The sequence below is a fragment of the Hippopotamus amphibius genome, chromosome 10 (genome assembly GCF_030028045.1).
Source record: "Hippopotamus amphibius kiboko isolate mHipAmp2 chromosome 10, mHipAmp2.hap2, whole genome shotgun sequence".
Lineage (NCBI taxonomy): Eukaryota > Metazoa > Chordata > Mammalia > Artiodactyla > Hippopotamidae > Hippopotamus > Hippopotamus amphibius.
Window position 1 is genome coordinate 9,969,973 of NC_080195.1, and position 25,865 is coordinate 9,995,837.

Below are 25,865 nucleotides of genomic sequence, written 5' to 3' on the forward strand. Positions count from 1 at the left end.
TCAAAACATCCAATAATGAAAGTATCCCGCTTGCTCTTGTTAAGGCAAGACACTACTCAGCTGACAAGAGTTTAGAATTAAATATTGAACTGCAAGCTAAATGAATCCCTTTGTTGTTACCTTCCAAAATAGTCATTGTTAAAAATTTGGTTGATTATAAAAATAGCTGATTTCTGAATTTGTTTCTGTTTTAAACTGTGTAAGTTTGAAAGATGCTAGCAAGACTGTTTTTTAAACAGTTCAGGAAAATTTTAGTTTTTTACTCTTTCCATGTCTAAATACTCTTGCATACATATTTACATGCCCCATATTAACATTTATACATTTTCTAATTGTTTATATATATATGTAAATATATAGTAAATATATTTACCTATTGATAATGTTATATGTAAATTTATGAAGCATTAAAAAATTATTCTTTCTGCCTTTGAATGTCTTCTACTAATCTGAGGTGTACCCTTTAATCACTCTGGTTGCCATACCTCTTACCTCTTTCTTCTATGAGGTGACCTGAAAGGTAATCATGAGAAATAGTAGTCATTTCCATTTTAAATATTTAGCAATTATCTGTCTATACGGTAAATTTAAAGAACCAAGTACATGTGCAATGAGAGCCACTCTTAGTGTCTGCAGTGTTGAAACGGCATGCAGGGCCAGTTTGCGGTACCTACTAACTGCACGTGGACCCTTGCCCACCATCTTGCAAATGCCAGACCCTAGACTAGAGTAGGGTCACTACGAATTGTAGATGTACTGACATTGTTTTATCACATCTGTTAAACTACACAGATATCAGTAGTGTAGTTTTAATGGGAAAACAAAAATAAATCTGATTTCTATAAATATATACACATTTCCTATGTAATAATTATCTTTGTTCAAGAATAATAGGGTTGATGGACATTTACGTTGCTTCCATGACCTGGCTATTGTAAATAGTGCTGCAATGAACATTGGAGTGCATGTGTCTTTTTGAATTATGGTTTTCTCTGGATATATGCTCAGTAGTAGGGTTGCTGGGTCATATGGTAGTCCTATTTGTAGTTTTTTAAGGAACCTCTATACTGTTTTCCATAGTGGCTGTATCAATTTACCTTCCCACCAACAGTGCAAGAGGGTTCCCTTTTCTCCACACCCTCTCGAGTATTTATTGTTTGTAGATTTTCTAATGATGCCCATTCTAACCAATGTAAAGATAATAATAATAATAATAGGGTTGAAATGCTGATCTAATCTTTCATACCGGAAAGAGGGACTGACTGGCCATGTTTCTCTCCGCCCTAACCATTATGCAGTTTCCTCCTTTGTCTGTTTTATTGATCTGTCTTTTAAGTCAATAATAATATTACCATGGTCTTTTCCCAAGTTGGCATTTGAACTGTCCATTGGCGGTGATTTTTTTTTTAACTTCCATTTACTGGATCTTATTATTTTCTATAATTTCTAAATTTTTAGTTATTACAACCGTGAGCACAAACCAGGACATGTGAATGTACCACTAATAACAGTGGCACTAACCTGAAGGATGATACTCATTCAAAGCAAATAAAAAATTGACACATGAAGTTCTTATTTTTCCCTGTTTTTTTTTCCCTTCAGATACCTGGAAAATCATGATATAGGTGTGATGGCATTAAAGCAACTTAAAAAATTAATGTCAGATAATGAGTATATTGGTGAATAACAAAGTAAAATGGAAGAAAATGCATCTATGCAAAACCTGCCTTTAGTCAAGGGTTTCTATGATTAACTGTGAAAGCTGAACTGCTTCTCCTTATTCTTAGCATCTGCCTCTGTGGTGCTTCTCTCAGTAAGAGTTATGGCCTCTAGGAAGAAAATGAGATGTGCTTTTTAAGAACAGGTGAAAAAGAGATTGATGCATTTGGGGGAAATATGTGCTATGTAAAGTGTACACTGCAGTTTTCTTTCAACTTTGAAACTTTAAAAGCAAGGCACAGACTCTTCCCCACCATCCCTTCCCTCTCTCTGAATGTGCACAGTGGGCGCTGTTCGATCACAACTGGATTTACTCACAGCATCACCTACAGAACAGCTATTGAACTTTACTGTAAAGGCTCCTGAAAAGTCACGTTTAAATTCTGTGAATAAATACTTAGCATTTCCTCTGAAATTTGGTTTGACTAGATATTGGTAAAAACTTCCCCTATGATTTGGACCATTTTTTAAATTATTATTCCTTTGCAGTTATTTTTTTGAAGATGATAGGGGTGAAATCCATAGTCTACTGGTGACTCTACAAGTGTCATAAGACATGGTTAAGGACTGAACAGATACACTTCAGAATTCATTCCCTTTACAGAGATCCACTTTATAGTTTTGCTTTTGAACTCTTAAAAAAGTAATGAGGCGATACATACAGTGCAGATTATTAGAGATTAATTTTGTTGAGGGGGGCGATGAATCACTTTCAGAATATATTTGCCAGTGAGGTAGAGTTAACCAATGTAAGATAGTTACATCATATTTATTATACGAAAAGATTAGAGCATATGTTTAATAGTACGAGAGATACTGCTTAAGCTGTGGCAGTATTTTCATAAAGACGGGAACATGAATTTGACTAATATCTGAATATGGTGGTGGAGGGATTCTTACATTTGGAAAGAAATTTGGCTATTTCTCTGTTGTCAAGATGCAGCCTCTTTAGCCACTGCTGCATCTCCTTGAAGAATAACTTTTGTCTATTAATTCTTAATCAGACCTAATTTTTAAACATGGTTCATTTTTTTGGTCTGATTTGTCATGGGTTGACATAACTTGGAATAAAGACAATTTCATTAACTTGTGTGAGTTAACCTATGAGTTCTGTATCGCTCCAGAACTTCGTTTCTGTGGGCCCGGAATCTGGATGCCTAATTGGGTTTCAGGCTCAGACTGCTCTTGTGGCTGCAATCAAAGTGTTGGTTGGAGCTCAGTCATTTTGAGGCTTGAATGGGGGGCCTCCTCTTCCAAGCTCTTTCTCATGCCTATTGACTCTCTCCAGGTCCTCACTCACTAGTGGGTAGAGAGTGCTTCTTGCTCTGTGAGTCCCTTCTTGTGACTCATCACAGGATAGCAGTTGGCTTCTTCCAGAGTGAGGACTCTGAGTGATACAGGGAGAGAGAGAGGGGGAGAGAGAGAGAGAGAGAGAGCGCTCCAAGATGGAAGCCATGGTCTTTTTGTAACCTAGTCTTGGAAGTGGCATCCCTTATTTTACTCAGTAGAAGTGAGTGTGTGTGTCTAGCCCATAGTCTTAAGGGAGGAGAGTCCATAAAGGCATGAATACAGGAGACAGGGATCCCTGAGAGTCATCTGGAGCAGGGGTCTCCAGCTCCCAGGACCGGTGCATGCCCTGTTAGGAACCAGGCCGCACAGCAGGGGGTGAGCGAGCGAAGCTTCATCTGCAGCTCCCCATCGCTCCCCACGGCCCACATTACTGCCTGAACCATCCCCCCCACCCATGGGAAAATTGTCTTCCACGAAACCAGTACCTGGCGCCAAAAAGGTTGGGGATGGGTGATCTAGAAGTCTGCTTCCACATATGATCAAAACTTGCTGGAGATGAATTAAATGTTCTGGAACATCTTAGTAATAGTGATATAATTCAGTGAAGGGAAATCAGTCTCTGAGAGTAAGCATTCTCTCTTTGTTTTTTCTAATAATTATTGGATACTAAGAATATAATTTCATGTCTTTGAGCCCCAGCTGCTTCCTCATTTCTGCTTTATGTAGAAAGATATCAGTTGTCACACATAACTTACTTTTAAATATTATGTTGTTTTTTGATATGTAATATTTGAAAAGTATATTTTTTCAATCATAAATTTTTTCGCTATTTGAAGAAATCGTTCTGTTTCTATTTACCTGAACAATTTATTCTTATATATGCAGAGGCAGCTTAGAGATGAAACATGTCAGTGCAGAGGAAGAATGCCTTGGTTTAAATGCTTTGCCAGTTGCTAGCTGTGTACGAGTGACTTAATGCTTATTTTCATTTTTTTCGTCTGTTAAATGGAGATGATAATAGTACTAACGTCATAGAATTGTTGTGATGTTTCTAGTCCATATAAATATTCCAGAAAGTGCTTTTATTGATTAAGCTCTCGATTAAAGAATCTTTTTGTTATTTGTGGAAATCATAAAAGTAGTAGTTGTATCAATAGTATTAGCAGCAGTACTTTGGAAACAGTTTGAAATAGTATGAACTGTCAGTGTTCAGCTAATAAATGAACCATTTGAGCTTAAAAAGAAATGACAAAAGTTCCCACATACCTGTTGTTCTATTAGTGAGTTCCTTGAAATAATTTTGACCTTTTCTCCCAGAAAATAAGATTGTATGGTTCAGAAAGAAATACCACATGAGATATTATTTTTATGACAGTTAACTGTCAACAAAAGCGAGCTTGAGTGACCAAATTCAGCTATGAGGTTTCATATATATAGGAAAGAAAACCTTACACGGAAACACCCTACACAGGAGGCCCATCCTATGGAAAACCTGTGATGGGGAGATAATAAAAGTCCTCTCTCTGGAGCTGAGTCTGTAACATCTGCGTTAGCAAACTGATACTTTAGAGGGAAAATGGAGGAAAGGAAGTTTTATTTTTTGCTTTGACGACACTTAATGAGAAGTTGGTGATATTTTATATCAGATCTAATAGCATTTAACTGATTAATTTTACTCTTCAACTCGAACAATGTCTTCAGTGGCTGGGGACCTCTGAGCACCACCTAAAACTTGGCCTGGGCTGTTTCTTAAAAAACCACGTTGGTAACATTTCAGATAACAAAGGGATACATTCACATAAGAAACTGTCTTTTTAAATCATTGGTTTAACTGACTTATTACTAAAGTATGATTCATTGCGAAATTGCAAATTCTATATCCTATCTTTCTTTTTTGGCAGTTTTTTTCATATGTATTCTTGAAAGCCATGGGAACATCCTCTCATGGTCTCAGTGGGCTGTTTATCTACATGTCTCTAGAATATAAAACTGTAATAATCTACATTAAAGGAACCCCTCCAGAATTGGGGCTTTACCTGGTGTCATATGAAGTTGTAAGTCTGGAAACACAGTTTTTAAGACCAAACCTTTTTAAGTGATTCAGCATCTCCAAAGTATGATCATCAATTTATTCCCTACACACATTTAATCTAGGCCACGTTTGGGTTTATTTTTGGAGTAACTCTAACACTGTTACCTGAGTCTTCTTTTCTTCTCAAATCTAATTAAATACACAGAGAATATTAACTTTGGTTGATGAAGTGACTGTGTGCCTTATTGCCTGATAAACTCTAACACAAGGAAGTCAATGGTCTGAGAATTCAAATTAACGCCACCATGAAAGCAAAGGTCTAAAGTAAGGGAATTTGTCCGCTTTCACTGAGAAACAATTGAAAGAGAGCCTGGGAAAAAAACAGTTCACAGACAAATGTGTACAGTATTTACCTGAATAAAAATGGGATCCGATTCAGCATTTCTTCATCGACTACCTCTAGCAATTTCTGTAGCTTTATTGCTGCTGAATTGCCTGCCTCTGTGGGTGTGTTTTATAGATTTTATGGTTAAATAAGCACATAGTCATTACTGAGATATACAGAGTTGTAAATTGGTTCGTCTCATAGTTAGGGATAACTTTAGAACTGATTGTTAAGAGAGATATTACTTCTCATCAATTGCCTTGAGAGTCTGATGGATGTAAAGTTAAAGTGTCTCTTAGGGAAGAGAGAAGGCCTGCCATTGTTTTCCATCTTTATCAGAATCCCAACTTTCCACCACAGCTGTAAGCACAATGTACCTTGCAGCATGACTCTTCATATTTAAAGTGTGACTATTTCTTGCTTCAGCTCTTTAGCAGTTTCTTTTTTTAAATCCAACTTTTCGTCTGGCTAAAGACTAAGACAACTATGAAAGCTTTTATAAATCAGCCTTATCTTAAGAGTTTATCATTTCGCTATAGTTAAAATAATCTTCCATAGTTAATCTAGGTTGACTAAGGCAATGTGCTACCCTTACTAAACACTCCCTTGACATCCTCTAGACGCTTGGATTCTTTGTGGTATTATAACTGGCACATCCAGTCAGTGATTACTGCTGTCTGGTAGCCATGCCTCTGTAGTAGGCTGAGTGGATACCTTTTTTAAATCTATTTTGGCCGTGCCAGGTCTCAGTTGTGGCATGAGGACTCTTAGTTGTGGCATGTGGACTTCTTGCTTGTGGAATGTGGAACCTTTAGTTGCGGCATGAGGACTTCTTAGTTGTGGCATGCAGACTCTTAGTCGTGGCATGCAGACTCTTAGTTATGGCATGCAGATTCTTAGTTGTGACATGCAGACTCTTAGTTGCAGCATGTTGAATCTAGTTCCCTGACCAGGGGTGGAACCTAGGCCCTCTGCATTGGGAGCACACAGTCTTACCCACTAGACCACCAGGGAGGTCCTTGAATGGATGCTCCTGGCTCTTTCCAATGCCCCTGTCACACTGATAGACCCATTAACATACCACTAAGATAACGTCTCAAAAGCCATAAAATATGGGATTGGGAATGTTATTTAGAATAGTTGATTTGTCCTTTGGTTATATTATGTCATCTTAAAACATTAGAAAAATTCCGTGGAAGAAATATACAATATATATAATGCAATGATTTCTTCTAAGATATGAAGAATCTAACACATTAGAAGAAAATTACATTATAATATGTTTTATATTTACTAAACTGTATCACATATATTTCAGCTGGCTAAAGTATTATCACTATATAAATAATATATCACTATACCACTGACAAAACATTTCATGAATTTCCTAAAGGATGATGATGGATGATAAGTCTGTTGCTTTGGTAGAGGAACTAAAGTTCTTTTAGGGTGATGATCAGACAAGATATTTAAACTGCATTTTCTTCTTTCAGATCCGGGAACATATTACTTTTTTTCCAAATGTATCTGAAGATCTTGCTTCTAGATATTCTCCATGTCACTAAGAAAATCACAATATATCAGTATTTATTTCATTCAGAAACTGTAAATCCATTGATGTGATGCTAGATATCTAAATAAGCTGTAATTAACTAGGAAGAAAATGCTGTATTGTAGCACTGTTTTATCAAAGCACACACATTCCACCCTCCTTTACGTTTAAAAAGCTCTCTAAACACATGAAAGGGTAGAAAATACTGTCGATAATGAAGCTGAGGCTTGGGAAGGTCAGTGCCTCCCAGAAAGTGCTTAGCTTCTCCCAGAGCCAAGGTTAAAATCCAGCCCCATTCTGAGGCCACCATTAGTACTCAGGGCATGGGACCAGGGTGGGTAGTTTCTGGGTGTTCATCAAATATAGGTACATGTTCACAAAATGGACTCCTCACTCCATGAATGTTCAGGAAACTCAGGAAAGCAATCAAAACTAGAATAAATAAAATATGCTAGTCTTTCTCCAGCACAGGTTTCCGTTGAGTAAAATGAAAATTAGATCAAGCAGTCAACACTTGTGATCATCTGTCTCCCCCGCTCCCCTTTTCTCTGTATCAATAAGCTTCCACTTTTATTTCAGTATTTAAACTGCAGCTATTCTAAGTTCTGAATTAAGGCACATGATTAGAGACCTTAAAGAGCAAAGTCACACAGACAAGTATTGACCAGTTAGATGAAGTCCTTATAGACACAAAAAAGGAGAGCCTCTATGCACACCTTTTAACACAAAGTAAACTAATTTGTAAGATGAGTATTAATATTGTGGGCTAGATCTAGAAAAATGTGCTTTGAGTAAGCCATGACAAATGGAAAGTAGTTGTACAGTGTTATTACCAATAAAAAAGATAAAATGACAGATTTGCTTAATTTATTGTTATTAAATTTTACTAACTATAAAATATATCCTTATAGGGTTTTCCAATGACTCATTCAATCGTTGACCCCCACAACCCTATGTTTCTATTTTAACAAAAGATTTAATTTTGTTTTGAATTTCCTGCTCATGTGGGTTTCATGCTTAAATTATTCTCTTAGGAAAACTAGATGCTTAGAATACTACGTAAATTTTTTCCCTGCTCATTATGGGGTCAGGTCGGAAGCCAGACGGTTTTCTTCCTTTTTTGTTGACACAGTGGATCTAAACAAAATCAGTGCACAGTGGTCGTTTTTAATGAGCAGAACCAGGAAGGAAAAAAATGGGAGGTTAAACATAAAAGAGCACCAAAGGCAAAGAAAGAAAGAGGTGGGGGTAGGGAGGGAGAGAGAGAGAGAAGGGAGGGAGGGAGAGAGGGAGGGAGGGAGAGAGAGAGGGAGGGAGGGAGAGAGAGAAGGAGGGAGGGAGGGAGGAAGAGAGGGAGGAAAGAAGGAAGGATGGAAAGAAGGAAAGAAAAGCAGTAGGAAATAAAATAGCAGTGCGCAGCGGGAAGTGATAGAGTATTGTTAAAGTCTCCAGGGTCCCTAACGACTCCTTAAACCTTCATTACTCCCTGTTTGAATGTGTCACAGTGGTTACTTCTTTTTTGCCTTGAAAGAGGCCTCGGGGCTTCAGCCTTGTCCTGCCCACAGCCCGGGATTGTGTATCTGTAGATCCTCAAGGAGAGAAGAAAAGGAGGGAGGAAGGCAAAGCGTGAGCACTGCTGAGGGCACACGTTTTCACGCACCCACGCTCGGTGGAGGTCTGATCCTGTCGATGGCAAAAGGAAAGGGTGAAAATCGCAGTAGAGGATCAGTCGCCTTTCCCTAGAGAGAGGCTTCTCACGCTTCCTTAGCCTGGCAGATTTCAGCACCTGCCTGTACAGGGCATTGCGGCAGAAGACTTCATCTCTGGGTGAAGGCCAATCCCCCTGGTCTAAATAAATGCTTTCAGAGCCAGTTTGGGGTCTTCAGTTAGTGGAAGCCCTGGTGAGCTCCGTGCCAGGAGGGGCAGGTACAGTAGTGCAGTCAGGACACTGATTAGGGACATCTGTGGATTTATTTTCATCTGGAATAGGGCTCATCTGTGGTTTTCTCAACAGAACACGCCAGATTCTTATAAACAGACACTGAGAGCACCTGAGGACTTGACTTGAGGTTGCATAAACTGCCCTGAGTTTGCTGAGTCGCAAGGGACTCTGTTCCTCTCCCCTGACTCTAGGGCCCCATCCTGGTTATGAATTTACGGGAAACATGCGAGTTTGGGCCACTGTCCTGCCCACCAACCATCTGCCAATAGATTTTTCTAACATTCTAATTTATTAATTTCTAAATGTTTTTCCCCTCACACCATCAAAAATTTGTGACTTTTCAATTATTTTTTTCTGTATTCAGTATTTTATAGAGTTAAAATGGCTGTTAGAATAATTATGAATGGATTTATTTTTTTAAGCCATCGCAAAAGTGCTTTTGCCTTGAATATATTTTTAAATCCTACTAATAGCATGATTTTGATTAACAGAAAGAAAAGGGTAATTTTAGCATAGATGTTCAGATATAAATTTGAAAGATTTCTAGAGCAATAATGAGTCGTCACTTAAATAACCCCTTTGTAAGTGCAGAGGATTCATTTTGCACTTAAATAATCAACTGAAAGCAACATCTGAACTTTAGAATGTGCATGAAGATTGTGTTTCCTGTGTTTAAATTCAATGGCAAGAATAAAAATGGAGAAAAATATACACGGAGGAGGTTTCTCGAAACAAAATAGAGCCTTTGAGAAACAGTACACATTGTACCAATAGCATTTTGGCAAGTGTGCTATCTATACGCACAAGATATAGAGTAATTTTAAATATTTGAGCCAAATAGGCAAAAATGATTGATTAAAGCAACTTTGCTAAATTGAAATAATGGCCATTACCAGTGACTGTGAAACAATGAATCTTTGCCTAAAGCGGTGAGTGCAATAAGGCTTTTCATAACTTTTTGTATGCATAGTAAAGACTAAATTTGTTGCAGCATCCGCAGAGATTTAAATTAATTTCAGAAAGAAAATTATTACATTAATTTGTTTTCATCGAGTATAATTTAGAATTAGTTATTCAGTAACGGTTTTCCCAGTAGCCTTTAATAAAATGATAGAGATGGGCTTATGGGGAGAGATTCTTAATTGTTCAGCATTCCATTTCTGTTTGACTCATTTTGGAATTTAGTTATTAGTATGAAGCTGCTCCAGTAAACTGGTGTTTGTAAACTAGTGTCCCCAACTCCCAGCTCTGCTTTCGTATTATTATTACCTTTAAAGAAACACAGACATGCGGAGATTGCTCTAGCCTACATTGTTGGAGGAGCATTCCCATTGTTCTAGAAGCATAGCATAACACAAAGAACTGATTTTAAATATCTCAATCTGTTGAAAAGTGCAGCTCTCAGAGGCATGCCCTGTGCATCCCTATGATATGAAAGGGGGCCTCGGGAACTTCCAATAAGTCTGTAGTTGACCTGACTTCTGTTCAGTAAGAGATGGCTTTCGTAGACTAAATAGATAACTTTGTGCTTAAAAGAGTTAATACCCAACTGTGGGTCTGTATAAACCTGCCCAAAGGAGACTAGTGCTGTCAGGACAGTCTGATTATACTGGGGTCATATTTCAGGTTCTTCACTGAGGAGTCGCTGCTTAATTGATGATCGGACCAACCGCATGTCCCAGGTCCTTCTGATTTACTGATGTTAATATAAAGTTTGATTAAATAATACATGTAAAATCCTTTGAAAAATATTAAGTGGTTATAGAATTACAGCATACTTTGTGACAGACTTTAATCTGAATTCCAGTTCCTCATCTCACTAGCTGAGAAGTTTGAGTGTCACTCGGTCACTGCTAATAGTGCTCTTAACAAACAGCCGGATACCTTGTGATCCACGCTGTCTGGGCACAGGCTGACGGCTGCCACCGCGATCTTCTCTGCGGAGCTTTGGCCCCTTTCCCTCCAAAATACTTGCTGTCGCCTCTTCTTCCCTTCTTCAACAGCAGGCTACACCCATACGCGCCAGCAAGATGAACAGAAGATGAGAGTTTGAGCCCTAAAGAAACTGTGCCAAGCCCTGGACTCAGCAACAAATAGACACTAAACATTTAGTGAATGATTCAAGGAATATATGATTGAATGATTACATGAAGAGGATAAGCAGCAGTACATATTTATTAAGTGGCTGCTATAAGGTACAAGGTTAGATGCTCTCCTCATGCAAAAACACAATTAAATTTATGTTTCTGGTCTCCAGGAGGCAAATTGATTGGTGGAATAAAGGCATATAAATAAAGAGATAACAATAGCTAGATATGCCCACCGATGATTCAGAGTAACCAGAGAAGTGAAGTTGTTAAGATCTAACAGAATGACGTGAAAGGAGATAGCACCTTAACTAATATGACTAGTGAGGCGTCTTCGGATAGAGAGGACTTGAAGAATAGATTTAGACTTGGTTGCATGCATCAGAATGAGCAAAGGTGCAGAAGCCAGGAGGCTGCGTTCAGTGTGGTCAGGGAATCAGACTTGCTAGAACAGGGCATTCACGTGGTAACTAGTGGACTCAGGTACAGAATGGGCTGCATTGCAGATGTCTAGAATTGTAAATTTGAGATTGTGAGCTTGCATCTACATATATAAGAATCTTTGCAATAAAATAACTGCGAAATAGCGCTTTACAAAGGTGAGGCTGGATGTGTGCTAGTGAGATGAATTTGAGGGCTGCAGGACTGAAGCAGAAAGGTGGGGAAGGGTATTTCCATAAACCACATGGAAAGTGATCGGGGTGTGGGTTCTGGTGGCATCGAAAAAAAAAGACGAAAAATGAGCGCCATTCATGAAATATGAAATAAGTTCCAAAGAGCCTTAGAAATTGGTTGGGGAGTTTTGAAAAATTATTTTAGAATGGTATTGCCCCAGATATCTGACTGCTAATGGACAGATTATATCTGTTTAAAATTTTGGGAATCACATGGTAAAAATAGAATATAGCTAGATTTAGGGTTTCTTTTTTTTGCTTGGGATTTTCTTTTGGGGGGGGTTCTTGTTTTAATTGGAGGATTTCTCATGACTTATGTGTTCTCGGCCTTAAGAATCTCTAAAAGAGAACTCAGATGACATTTCCTTAACACCATTTGACCTGAAAATATTTGACTTAAAAAAAAAAAAAGTCTAAAGAATTCAGTGTATTCCATAGGGCGTGCTTGAGGGAGCACCGATAGAGATGCTAATACGTAATAGTGGGTGTTTCCCCCTCATTTTATAAGAGCAGGTATAGTCTAGGTATTGGGAGACACCGGCCAAGCTTACATATTAACCCTTGTGTTTATCTTGAAAATCCTCATTTACTTGTTTGAGTCACTGTCTTTAAAAGTAAACAGAAGGGTGATATTTAACTTATAACCATTATATCTAATAAAATTAGAACATTTTAGCACAACTCTTTAAAAGTAAAATATTAGAACTTCTTTAGAGTATGATTATAAATTTTTCTGAATCAGGTGCACATCTGGCTAGCATATTTAAAGTCACCTTTCAGTTCATGAATGGTCTGTATTTTTTACATAACAAGTATGTAGTAAGGGCTGTGTACATATATGCTGATTTCTTTTGAAAAGGGGAACTTCTAGACTGGAGTGGAAATATTTAATTAACCTGTTAAATAGGCCACCTTAGTAACAAGAATTTGGGAGAGTATATAAAAACTGAAGCTATTTGAATTTTAGTGACCTCACTGTATCTAATCTTGCTGCTTCTGACTTCTTAACTTGAAATTTACAATAGACTTGGAATATGAAAAATAAATATGAAATTCCTTTTATCATATTAAATGGACTGTCTTTCATTAGGACTTACACATATTTATACTAAATATGAAGAGATTACCCTGAGGCTACAGAACTGTAAAGTTTTTTTTGACTTTCAGAAAAATAAAATATTATGTCAGTGTAGTTTGTGATAAAAACATGTATTCTAATGTTAATGAGTAGCCAGTGCATTTTATAGATGGCACTATTCCTTAATGGGATCCCCATTCATGTTTATTGGTGTCAGTTCACTTTTATGAATATTCATTAATTGTTCACAAGGTATTAGAGACAGACCATGTGTAGCATTAGGCAGCATTAGTAATACAGGCAGTTTTAGAATACGTATTAATATTTTTGAGACTAACTCAGCTATCTCAAATGATTTTTAGATACAGGCAGTGTTCCAACTGACATAAAATTGGCATTCACCCAATAAAAGAGAGGCTGCAGATCTACTTAGCTAATTAAAGGAGCTTATGTTAGGCAGTGGGTTCAATTCAGAAGACCGAGGATCACACCAATATTTTACATATAAATGATAAGGGATAATTTGGAGGCTACATTATGTTTTTATACAGAATTTTCAGTCTATAAATTGCTTTAGTGAGGACATTGCCTCTTTAAATTTTGAGATCATTAGTCACTTTGCCATATCAAGGAAAATTAGCAATACTTCTGAATTTCCGTGTAATTGGACATTTTATCTATGTTCTGTTCCACGTGTGCTTGAATGAAATCTTCCCTTTGTTAGCTACTCATTGAAGGTTACCATGTCTCCATCTATGATTTGATTGCTACAAGTTAATTCAGAACATTGAGCCAGAGAGTGACTTGGGCTAAGGACAGCAGCAGATCTGATGAGGGTGGTGTTTTCAATGTCTTTATTTGGGGGACTTTAAGAAAGTACAAAGAGGACAACACCTCCTAGGCAGTTTGTAACAAGATACAGATTTTTCATGTCTGTCAAGAGTATATAGAAATTGTTACCACAGGATATGAGCAGGTATGCAAATTACATAGCATATTCAGTTATGTTTAAATCTCACATTCACATTTGTTGAAATAATTATGCGTACTTTTAGTACTTCAACCAGAGCTGTTTCCTTTATAAACTGATAATTGAAGATAGTGACCACAACCAAAAACAAAACAAAACAAAAAAGCAAAAAAAAACTACCTATTATACCAGCCAAATTAGAAAACTTAGATTTCATTTGTTAAAAATTAAAGCACATAAACAAATATATGCTTGCCTTTTAAATGAGGTTTTTCTCTTCAGTTGCAACCCTGCAAAATGTGAGCATCCACAATGGGCATCTTTCTCGTAATTACAATCTGCCAAGCTGCCACCAAGGGCTGGGAGGCAGTTGGCTAGCACAGTGTGGTCGAGCCTCAGAAGAACTTTTTTCTGCTTTTCTGGTAGAGATATATGAAGGTTAATGGGTTTTGGTCAGAAGTACTTAAAGCAATTTTAAAAATTACATTTCAGAATATCCCACCTGACCTATTAGTTGTCCTATTAGACCTAAAGTGATGAGAACTAAAACTTGAAGTCATAACCCACCTCCCAGCATTTGCCAGGTGTGATGCTGCTATAGAAAGAGATCTTTAAAAGCCTCCAGCATGAGACAATAATACTCCCTGCCTAGGAAATCTTAATGATGTAGAAACTGATTGAAGCAGAAAAAGGAGAGTGAAATTACAGTGGCATGTATTCCTGTTTCTATTTTTGAAAAGATAGACCATGGTTGCTTTGGTGTGAGAAAGCATGTTCAATCTTCATCAGCTGTGCTTTATAAGTCTAGGCTACAATCACATTAATGTGATTATAGGTAATCTATTCAGATTCATGAGGTAGGCATTTTGTAATTGCCTGCTGTAATTATGTTCAATTGTACCTTTTGAAAACTTGTCTTTTAATGAAAAAAAATGTTTTTCTCTTTCTTTTCTTTTAAAGCTGCATTTTCAAAATCAAGTTATAATTACTTGACTTGAAAAGCAACAACTAGCAAGATGTAGCCTTTAAGTAACTAAGAGTCAATCGATCAGAGCTAATAAATAGCCCTAGATTCATGGCCCTGGACCAGGAGTGAGATAATCAATGGAAAGCAGAAAAGGCACGAGGATAATTTATTTGTTGTCACATACTGTTGATATGTGCCTATGCCGATGTGAAGTAATGGCATAAAGGAAGCTCTTTAATGTAGATAAACGTACATTAAAATTTGTAGGAGTAATAAGGTGTTTATGTCTGATGACTACATTCTTAATATTTTTATTTGTCGTGATTTGCATATAATAAGAAATATGCAGTATTAGGAAGTGATTTTCTTACTTTTCCAGTCTGAAAAAAATCTGTGTTTCAATACTTTGGCTTGGAAAATTCATTATTTTGGTCCTTGAAGAGAGAGAAAGAAAGAAAGTGGGAGGGAGAAAAAGGGAGGGAGAGAGAGCTGGAGAGAGGGAAAGGAAAAGTATGAGACTGTACTATTATGTTGTGACAAACTAGAAACATAATACAGACACACTGGCACAATGAAGTTAATCACCTGTACTGATGTCATACCCCATATTCTGTCACCAAGGGAGAGAAACTCCCAGTGGCATCACAATATTTCCCCTTCCTGGAAGTTAAATTCAGCAGATGGCTCTGCAAGGGAAAGCCTGCATGGATGCTCTTTAGGTATGAACTTCTAAACACCCCGCTTGTTTACCCAGGTGATTTCTCTCGAGGTTTAAGACACCATCTTGCCACAAATATATATCCTTGCACTTGGATCTTCTCATTCTCATATTTCTGAGAATTTTAATGTGCATGATTTACCCCTCTATGGTTTTGAGTTTCTCAGTTACAAAAGTGAAACTTGTCCCTGGAGGTAATACAGAGGTTTACAAGGTATACAGTGAAATCTCCCACCCTGACTTTCCCAACCAATCCCGTTCTCCAGAATTCATCACTACTACTCACTTGCTGGCTGTCTCTCCAGACATTTTCCCATACACTCAAGTCTGTGTACATGTACGCGCACATATACAGATCTAAATTTTTTTATTGGCTTTTACTATAAAATGTGTTCTCTAATTGCTTTTTTCCCCATGTTTAAATATATCATGGCTATCTTTCCATTTCATTACATGTTTCTTATTATTACATATGATCCCATTCATACCTTACTTGACCATACTTTAATATTTCTGCTACTGGACATTTTGTGGTTTTTGTATCTTTTGTAATGAAAATCCTAGTACATGTATCTTTCTCTACTTAGACTAATGCTGCAATGGGGTAAGTTCCTAGAAGTGGGATTTCCTGGTGGCAGGGGGTGCACATTTTCCGTGGGGATGGGATGTCTCAGATTGCTCTCCCAGCAGTTGTACCTCCTCTAATTTACATTCTCGCTAGCAGTGGGTACGGGTGCTGGTTGTCCCACATCTCTGACAACACGAGACATTTTTAATAAATATATGTACACCAGTGCTGGGCTGTATGGTATTTGGCCAGCTGTTGCTACTATCTAAATGATAGGTTTCTGAGATTTTCCATGAGTGTACACAGAATTGTTGCCCAGCGCATTTCATTGAAGAAATAATTCTTGAACATAATCATCATTTTGAGAATATATTATCAATGGCGTATTTGGATATGAAATCTGAGTTTCTCAAACACGGAAGAAATTCCTATAGGCTGAGTAAAATAATAGAGTGCCCAAAGGAGAAAACGTGAATATCTGAAGACAGTGTAGCTTTTAGAGTTAGGAAAACATTATAGCAGGAAACAAAGGCTCCAAAAGTATAGGAATGATCAGTGGAGTTGATGAAAGGAAAATACACTGAGAATCTGCTTTTCTTCATCAGAAATTTTCAGCATATTCTATAAAGTGCTTCCCTGCAGGAAATCATCATAAAATTCCTATGACTTTGGAAAGTAGAAAATGGATTTAACGCTTCCTTACCTCTCTTCCGTGGATGCTGGATGTTGGAAATACAGAGATAATTAAAGTGGTTTCATTTAGTTTGTTTATTTTTCATGCAGGGACATAACATAAATATTAATTATCTTGAATTTGTACTCTGCTCTTTTTTTTTTTTCAAACTCTGAGAATCTACAGTTACGTTCATGTTTATCTGTCTGACGTGATTATCAGTGGAATTTGTGGCAGAAAGTATTGCCTGCTGTAAGACGCACATGTAGAACTAAACTGGTGCCAGGAGAGCCAGTTCGCTTCCCACTGGACTCCATTTCAGCTCCACGATGCAAAACATGCTGCTGGAAAAGCAGAGGGAGAGGCGCCACGTGGAAGAGTGGACCAGGGTGGGTCTTGGTATCCAACTGACACGTGTTCTATGTTGGCTTTTCAAAAATGTTCAGAAAGAATGTCTTCACTGCCTGTGATGTGTGAGCACTAATTGCTTTGTGGCTCTGAGCAAGCCTCAGTTTCTCATAAGTAGAACAGGGAGGAAAACAACCCCTGTTCAAGGTTTTATGACAAAGAGGGATGATGAATCTGCTTAACACAGCACCTGGCACATGGTAGCCCCACGTGTTACTACATGAGTCTTCAGTACTTTTCTCCAGCTCTAATCTTTCTGTAAGCTTCAGCATTATATCACCATGTCATCCTCTCAAGCTCAAGACATATATTTTCAACTGTGCCAGAAACCAGCTTACTTCCCTTTGACCTATTTCTGTGACCGGTAAAACTTCTGTTTTTGTCATCCAGCTAAGAGCACCTTAGTTTTGCCCTGATTCTTCATATTGATTTAACATCCAAAGGCTGTGGGGGTTTGCAGAGATTAGGCATCCCTCTCTTTGTTTCAAAATTATCCAGTACGACTTCATTCTTCTAATTATTAGATTTCTGTCAAATTTCATTCACTTCTCCATCAATTCCTCAACATTCATTAAACATACATTGTATGTCAGATGGATCTTGCTTCTTCATAACTGTGTGTTGTCATCTTATGTATAGGTGAGAACCCTCTGAATTTTAAGGCACAAAAGAATATAGTACCCCCAGATCCCTACAGGTAGATTGCTACTTCCAAGTACACATAGGGGAAAAGGGACTTTTGCATCACACCTTTCCTTTTCTTCTATGAAAGCACCTCCTTAGGTGTAGCGGCGTTGCACTTAGAATTCTCATCACTCATTACTAGAAAAGGACAAATTTCAGAAAACTGGGAAAGAAGCATCAGTGGAATAACTTGATATCTCTTTGATTACACAATAATGACACCCGGGCAAGGAGAGAGGTAGAATTACAGGCAATATTCTCAGCAAGTGGCTGTGTGACTGTCGCTCTTTAAATCGTGGAGAATTTTGTGCCATCACAGACAATACCATTTGATTTCAAGAGGCAGCTATCATTAGACTTGCCATGTTTTAATCTCATCTGATGAAATAAGTGTTTGTAATTCTGTCTTTGATGCTATATTCCTAAAATTTTAAGGTAACTCTTCACTTATTTTTACAAGATTTTTATTTTTACTATAATTCTGCAGATTGTCTCTCTGCTTTTATGTAAGGGCTGGAATAAAGAAAAATGTCATTTCGGTAGAAATGTCCTCTGTATCAGCAGCACAATCTTCTGCTGAATTAATAGATTAATCCGATCCTCTTTCTAGTGACCTGTTACATAGTTATTTAAACACCTTGCGGCTTATTCCAAGTCTAGGGTTTTCCCATGTTGGTGTATCTTTTTCTTGGGGGGGCGGGGTGGGGGCTGGGATTGTTGTAAAGGTAGAGTCATAGGTCCCTTCCCAGACCTTTGGAATACTGCTTCACAAGTGTGCACCCGGATCTTTTCGGTAGGGGCTCTTTATGGACTCTGATTTTGAGAAACACAGCTGAAGATTCATCAAGATTGTTTTCCCAACAAAACCACCTGCTTTGCTGATGGGTTTGCTGTTTATAGTCATGTTAAATGCTTCTAGATCATTGCTAGGGAGGAAGGGTATTTTAATTACAATGAAAAACCCTTTGAATTTAAAAGCATGGTAATTTACGAGCTAGTAAAAGCGTTGATATTTTTCCAGAAGTTGTCCGTGATGTTTCTTTTTTAAATGAGCATGTTGCTTTAAAATGTGGTATAAGTGGAATCGTTAATCAAGTAAATAAACTTTTTATCTAAAATACAGTTTAAGATTTCAGGCATATTATCAACCTAACGGAATCGATTCTTTTATAAAAAATGACTGAGTATATATTATAATATTACTGATTAGCTAGGGAACTCAGATTAGGCAATAAAAGACCTTAAGGCACTTGGCATATGAATATATGAGACATTTTAAATAAGTATTCAAGACTATGCTACTGTGCTTTTTCCTAGAGTAGGAAGGGAGGTCTCAGGTGTAGAATATGAACCTAATCTTACTGTTTAAGTGACTTTAGCAAAAGACATCAAATGCATTTTATTGAGGGAAGTCTAAAGTCATCACCCTGTCAGTAATATGAACATGAGGGATTATATGCTGATAGAATAACCATTTACTACATCCACCAAGAAAGTAACTGGCAAAAATTATTTTGTATGAATAATTAAACACTTGATTCCAGAGTGAGCATTAGTAAAACAGATGAATAAAGGAATTGCATTGAGAGAAAGTTAGAAATGTAATTGGTATCGAAGAAAGGATTTTCTAAACTTAGTACTCAATTCTTTGGACGTTTCTGTTGCTCACATTGAGCAGTAGAATTTAAAGAGTTTACTATGCACTAAAAACAAAAATATTTCTGAGATTGATTAGTAATTATTCAGAAATTACTTGAGTAGGTCTTCTTGTAGGTTTAGTCTAATTTGCTGGGCACTCAAGTGAGTATTACATGGTCAGTGAAGAACTGTGTTTGAATGGTTTATGTAGGTGAGAGGGAGGAGGACTAGACTGTTCAAATACAGATGGCAATGAGCCTTGCAAAGCAGGAAGAAAGAAAGTTATAGAAAACCAGTGCATCCAAAGCAAATGTAATCTGGACTGACCTCTTTAAGAAAGAGAACTAAGTCATCTGATTCCATGCAGAGCAGGGCAGAGAAATTTGATGATGGTCCCAATGAAAAAATTCGGAAAGAAGTACTCATTAACAATGTCCAGGGGCTTCCTAGGTGGCACAGTGGTTAAGAATCCGCCTGCCAATGCAGAGGTCACGGGTTCGATCCCAGCTCCAGGAAGATCCCACCAACAAAAAAACAAAAACACAAAAAAAAAAAATGTCCACACTGATTTACTGCTGATGACAAGAAAAGGTAGAGGAAAAGTCATAATGAATGTATAACCTATTTTCAGTGAGAGCATGTGTCTATGTTTAGTCAAAATTGTGTTAGGAGTAGGTTAGTGGTATATTCTTAGAAAGATAAATCTAATTCTCTTTTTCTGATTCTAATTTCTAATGTGAATTTTCTAATTCAGATTCATTCTTGAATCTCACTTTCACTAGGAATCTTAATATGAAGCCTAGTCAATCCCATTGCCAAAGTATTTGGTGTCATATCTATCATATTATCTCCATCTCTACGGCCAGTTCCCCAAGCCACGCCACCATTTCTTCCACGGACTAGTGTGATTTTCTAATCAGTCTCCTCTTTCCCACTCTTGCCTTCCTCCAGCGCACTATCTGCACACTGTTAAAGGATCTCCTGAAATAGAAAAACAATCATGGTCCCTGATTAAAACCTTTTAATGGCTTATGATGACGTTTAAAATGCCCAGGACGTGATATCAAGAAGCTGCATGAGGGGATCCCTGCGTTCTTCCCCAGCCCTTTCTACACCCATCTCCTTCCTGCCCGGGCCACTCTTTCTTCTCTCAGTGCCTCACTCTTTCCAAACTCTAAGTACAGTCCTGCCATAGTTCCTTAATGCATGATTAATCTACCCTTTGCTTGGAATGATTTTTCTCTTTGTTCATGGTTGGAATATTTCTCAGTAATGTCTCCTCTGACTATTCAATTTAAAATAAATCACCATTATTCCCTTTCAAAGCATTTTGTCCTTTTGCACTGTAGTATAAACCACCAATTGCAATTTGATATTTTTTTAATCTGAGTGTATAATATACTACATGCTTTATGGTCTATTTACAGTCTATTCAGTACAGTATATCTAGCACTTAGGATGTGACCTGGCATATAGTAGATACTTGATTAACATCAGTTTATTTAATAAATGAACAAATTAAAAGTGAAAGAGGAGATGGTATAAGATGAACTATAGCAGTAAACCATCACCACCTATGCTGACTTGTTCTAGGTGTCTCTCTTGGAGGGAGGGAGAAGCGAGTTACTGTTTAGGGGGGGAAGTGCTAATTCCAAGGCAGAGATTTGTCATGGGCTCCTGCGCCGAGGAAAACATATACTCATTAGCAGAAAGGCACTATGGATATTAACATGGGATTAAAAATTTTACATTTTACATTGACTTTCATTTGGCTTAATATTAAATTGGTCATTCCACATTGGTATAATATTTTTAGGGACTGCAAGGTTACGCCACTATGTGGATTTTCTATGGGTTAGTTTTGTTTTTTTTTTAATGTCAGTGATCGCCTGTGTTTAAAAATACCAGATTGTAGCAGCTTGATATAGGATTATCTGAATTTTATTTATAAAAAAGATGCTTCATTAGCAAGATGAAAAGCCCATCTTTCACATTCCAAAAAGTATTTTATTTGACAATTCTCATGCTTTATCTCTTCCTATAGTCATTGCATACTTGTCTTATTCTAACTACTGGCTTAGATAAGAAACACTGGGGACTTGGGGATTGGGAATAAGCTTTTCTATAGCTTTATATACAGAACACATTTAGTATGTGATGATTAAATATAAATTGTCCTGAGTTTCAGTAGATTCTGGTCTCATAAGAAAGAGCCAAGAAACTACTTGGTATCATGGAATTTGGTGTGGGATTTGGAGTGTTGAGCCTTGTGGTTGGGTGGTTATCATTCTAACAGAGAAACTCAAGGCAAGGAAAACGATGGAATTCAAATCAACTTTTTTCTTAGAAACTCGTAAGAGAAGTGCTCAGTACATTCAGTATTTAAAATATTAGCCTCAATGTCAGTTGGGTACCATTAATTTCATCTAGTCTGATGTCTTCACTAGTAAAAACAATGAACTTTTCGCTACATAATTATAACCCTTAAGCTTTTCATATGTAAGGAGATCAAGGGAGACAAATATCCTTTATGATTAGTTGCATCCTAAGTATACAACCTAACCGCTCAACTTGGCTACCTCTGAAGTTGCATACTAAATGGAAGACATTTGGTATGCTGTAATGAAACAAGTAGAAAATGTAAGCTTAGAAGTTAAATATATCTGGGTATGAATCCTTCGTCTGCCATTTACTAGCTATGGAACCTTGAGGAAATTATTTCACCACTCTAAACTTCAGCTGACCTGCGTATGAAAAGGAGAAATTCATATTTTCATCAGCAGATTGTTAGCATCCTCTGTGAACTACCTGTTCACAGCATTTGCCCAATTCCCTGTTGTTTGATTTTTCTAGTTATAGATTTTCATGTATTCTTATCTCTTCTTCATACAGACCCTTGTTAATTATACATGCAGCAAATATCTTCTCCTAGTCTTTAGATTATTTTTACCTTTGTTATTTTTGTGTAGTTTTCATATAAATTAAAAAAAATTCATTTATTTAATTTCTAAATTGGACTAAATTATATAATTTAACTAATTTATGTCTTTTTATGTCTGTATCTGATTATCTATATCTCTTTCTATATCTGATTAACAAACTCACTCTGAATAATTATATCATATATTCTTATATTTCTTCTGAAAGTATTATAGTTGTTTTAGGCTGGACTTACTTAAAATCAAGCCCAGAGACATTGATTAAATTGCAATAAGTTTATATGGGAGCTGGAACCAGACAGCACTGATGGAGAAATGGGAACATGAGACAGGGAAAGGGAAGAAACAAAAAAGGATGCATTTTCAAATAATTACAGCTCTGGGCCGCTGTGGTTAAATCCATCTGGGAAACCCTAGAAGACAGTATAGAATTTGAGAGTTGTCCTTCCTGAGGGGCAGAAATGGCATGTCCAACAACCATCTGTCAGTGGCTGAGGCTTTTCCCAGGGGTGTTACCTCCAAGGCATTTCCTGCCTGCCCCCGAAGCCCGGAGGTAGAGGACAGATGCTTGCAATGGACACATTGGCGTGTAGTGAAATTTGATGCCCAGGGAATATGGGTGGGGTGCCCATAGCATCTACTAATATTTGAAATGTATTTTTATGTGTTTTGTGAGATAGGGATAAAATTTTATATTTTTATATGGATAACCAGGGTCTCTCGATTATTTACTGAATATTTATCTTATCCATTTTGCTGTGAAGTTCCATCTCTGCCATAAACCAACTTTCCCTGCACATATGGTCGTGTTTCTGGGCTCTTGGATGTGTTCTCTTGGCCTGTTTTTTTCTAACTTTTGTCCAATTCCATGGATTTTAATTAATATATTTTTATAATGTATTTAAAATTTTAACTAATCAAATAATTCAAGCACAGACAAAAACAGAATACGTATAAAGCAGACACCTATTTTTTCCTCTCTTTATCCTTCTTCCTTACTATCTTCTTGGCTGTTCTTTCCAAGAGTGATTTTTATGATCTGCTGGATAAGTCACATACCTGCATGCAAGTACACACACACACAGAGACACACACACACACATGCACACAGGTAAAATTTTTATTGCAATTACATTAATTATATGTGATGAGAATGACATCTTAAATATTTAATCTTGTCATCGAGGAGATAAATTTTTCTGTGTTTTTCAAATATCTCATTATTTCTCCATAAATACTTTGCACTGCATTTATGAAAATTGATTCCTACTTATTTTAGGGGGATTTATTCCCTCTTATTAATGGGATTTTTATATTAAATTATCCAATAGGTTTTTGTTGGTCTAAAGAAATGGTTTTGTGCCCAGGAACTATGCTAAATTGTATTATTAGTAATGAATATGAATTTTCTTGTATTTTCATCGAAGATAATTAAATCATTTGTAATAATGAATTTTTTTTCCCTCACAGCATATATTATCTTTTCTTGACTTTCTGTAATATCTCATATGTTTAGTCCGATGTTAGACAAAGAGGTAATATCAGACATTGTCCGGTGCTCACCATTTATCATGCTTTTCGTATTGGTTTTGTTGGAATCCTTGTATTAAATTTTAAAAGTTAATTTCATTTTCTTGTTTGCTAACATTTATCATGGAAAAATATTGAATTTTATAAAATCCTTCCTCTACATCTCTTTAGATGATTGTATGATTCTCTCCCTCTATCTGGAATGTGGTGACTTCCACTCATAGATTTTTGAGTGCTAAAAAATTGTTGACTTCCTAGGAAAACGCTTACTTTATCATAACGTAACTTTAACATCTTTTTCATTTGGCTTGCTAATAGTTCAGGATTTTCTAAAGTAATGATCAATAATTTTCCTTTGCTCTAATTTTCTTGGGTGGTATATGTATTATTATTACAGATTCAAAAAAGAGTTGAGTAACTGCTTTTTTAAAAAATTCTCTGGAACTGTGAAAAAATGTACATCATTTGAATTTTGAAAATTTTAAAATTATGTAAATGTGCTTTGGGGTTAGAATTTTTCACTAATGATTCAACTGAAGCAATAGCTATAGGTTTTAAAGGTTTTATGTATTTTTAAATTTAGTAAAGTTTACATATCTTTTTCTATAATCTTCATTTTATCTAAGTTTTTATATATATTGACAGAAATATTGCTTACGTTACTTGTTCATTGTTTATATGTTTCTAATATATTGATAAATTTGTCCTCTTTGTAATTCCTAGTAAAGCTCACTTATTTTTTCATATTTTTTCAAAAGGTTCTCTAGTTTATCAGTATTTTCTAATATCTAGTTTTTCTTTTACTTATACCATGTTTTTGTGCTTTCTCTTTTTAAAATAATGTCTACTTTTCATTTTTAAAACGTAGAAATTTAATCTTTTTAAAAGTAATAGAAAATTTATTTCTTTCTACTTTCTTGAATTTATTATCTACTTTTCTCTTTAATATAATTCTCGATATGGTTATTTTCAATCAATCATATTTTTGTTGGATGCTTTTTGAGTTATAAACCTCCTTTAGTTGTGTTTCTATGAATTTGGTTATATAGTGTTTCATCAACTTCATTTAAATATTTCTTAATTTTCATTATGATTGCTTTTTTTCCCATGAACTATTTAGTTTTGAATTCTTAAATTTTCAGATGAATGGTTATTTTGGGATAACGTTGTTATGAATTTCAAATTAAAGTTGACCCTTGAGCAACACAGGACTAAGGGTGCTAACCCCTGCATAGTCAAAATTCTGCGTAAAGCATTTGACTCCCTAAAAAGTTAACTATTAATAGCCTAATGTTGACCAGAAGCCTAACCAATAACATAAACAGTTGAGTAACACATTATATATATAATGTATATGGTAACACATGCTACTTTACTGTATTCTTACAATAAAGTAAGCTAAAGAAAAGTAAACGTTATTATGAAAATCATAAAGAAGAGAAAATTAATTTATAGTACTGTACTGTATTTATCAATACCATCAAGTTTATGTCATCTGTGTAGAAGATGAATTGTCTGTCAGTACCTACATCCATATTGTCTTATCTGATACAAAACACTACAGATATTATACATATTGCTAATAACAAACATCAAAAATGAAAAGATAATTTGAAAAGTAAATTTATATTTACTTATAGGTATCATGATTCATGCATTGATAATGAAAAAGCAGTAATATAATTGCTTTATTGTAGCCTAGTGTAATCAATACAATAGCTTCACAGTAACCTGGCCTATACACTGGAGGGGGAGGGGAATACTGTATGGTAATGTAATTTTTGAAGGCAAAGTTATAAGACAGTAAGAAAACTAGCATAGTATTAATTTTATGTTAACTATCACTCACTTTATGCCTATGTAAAGATAGACTAGTATCTACACATACTTTATGCATTCATAACTTACCTAATTTTTTCTTAATTTTTTCAGTGTTTTTAGGCTACATGATTTATCTGCAAATTTTTTCAAATTGTAGCAAGTCTCCCCCAAATTTTCCAGTATGTCTCTT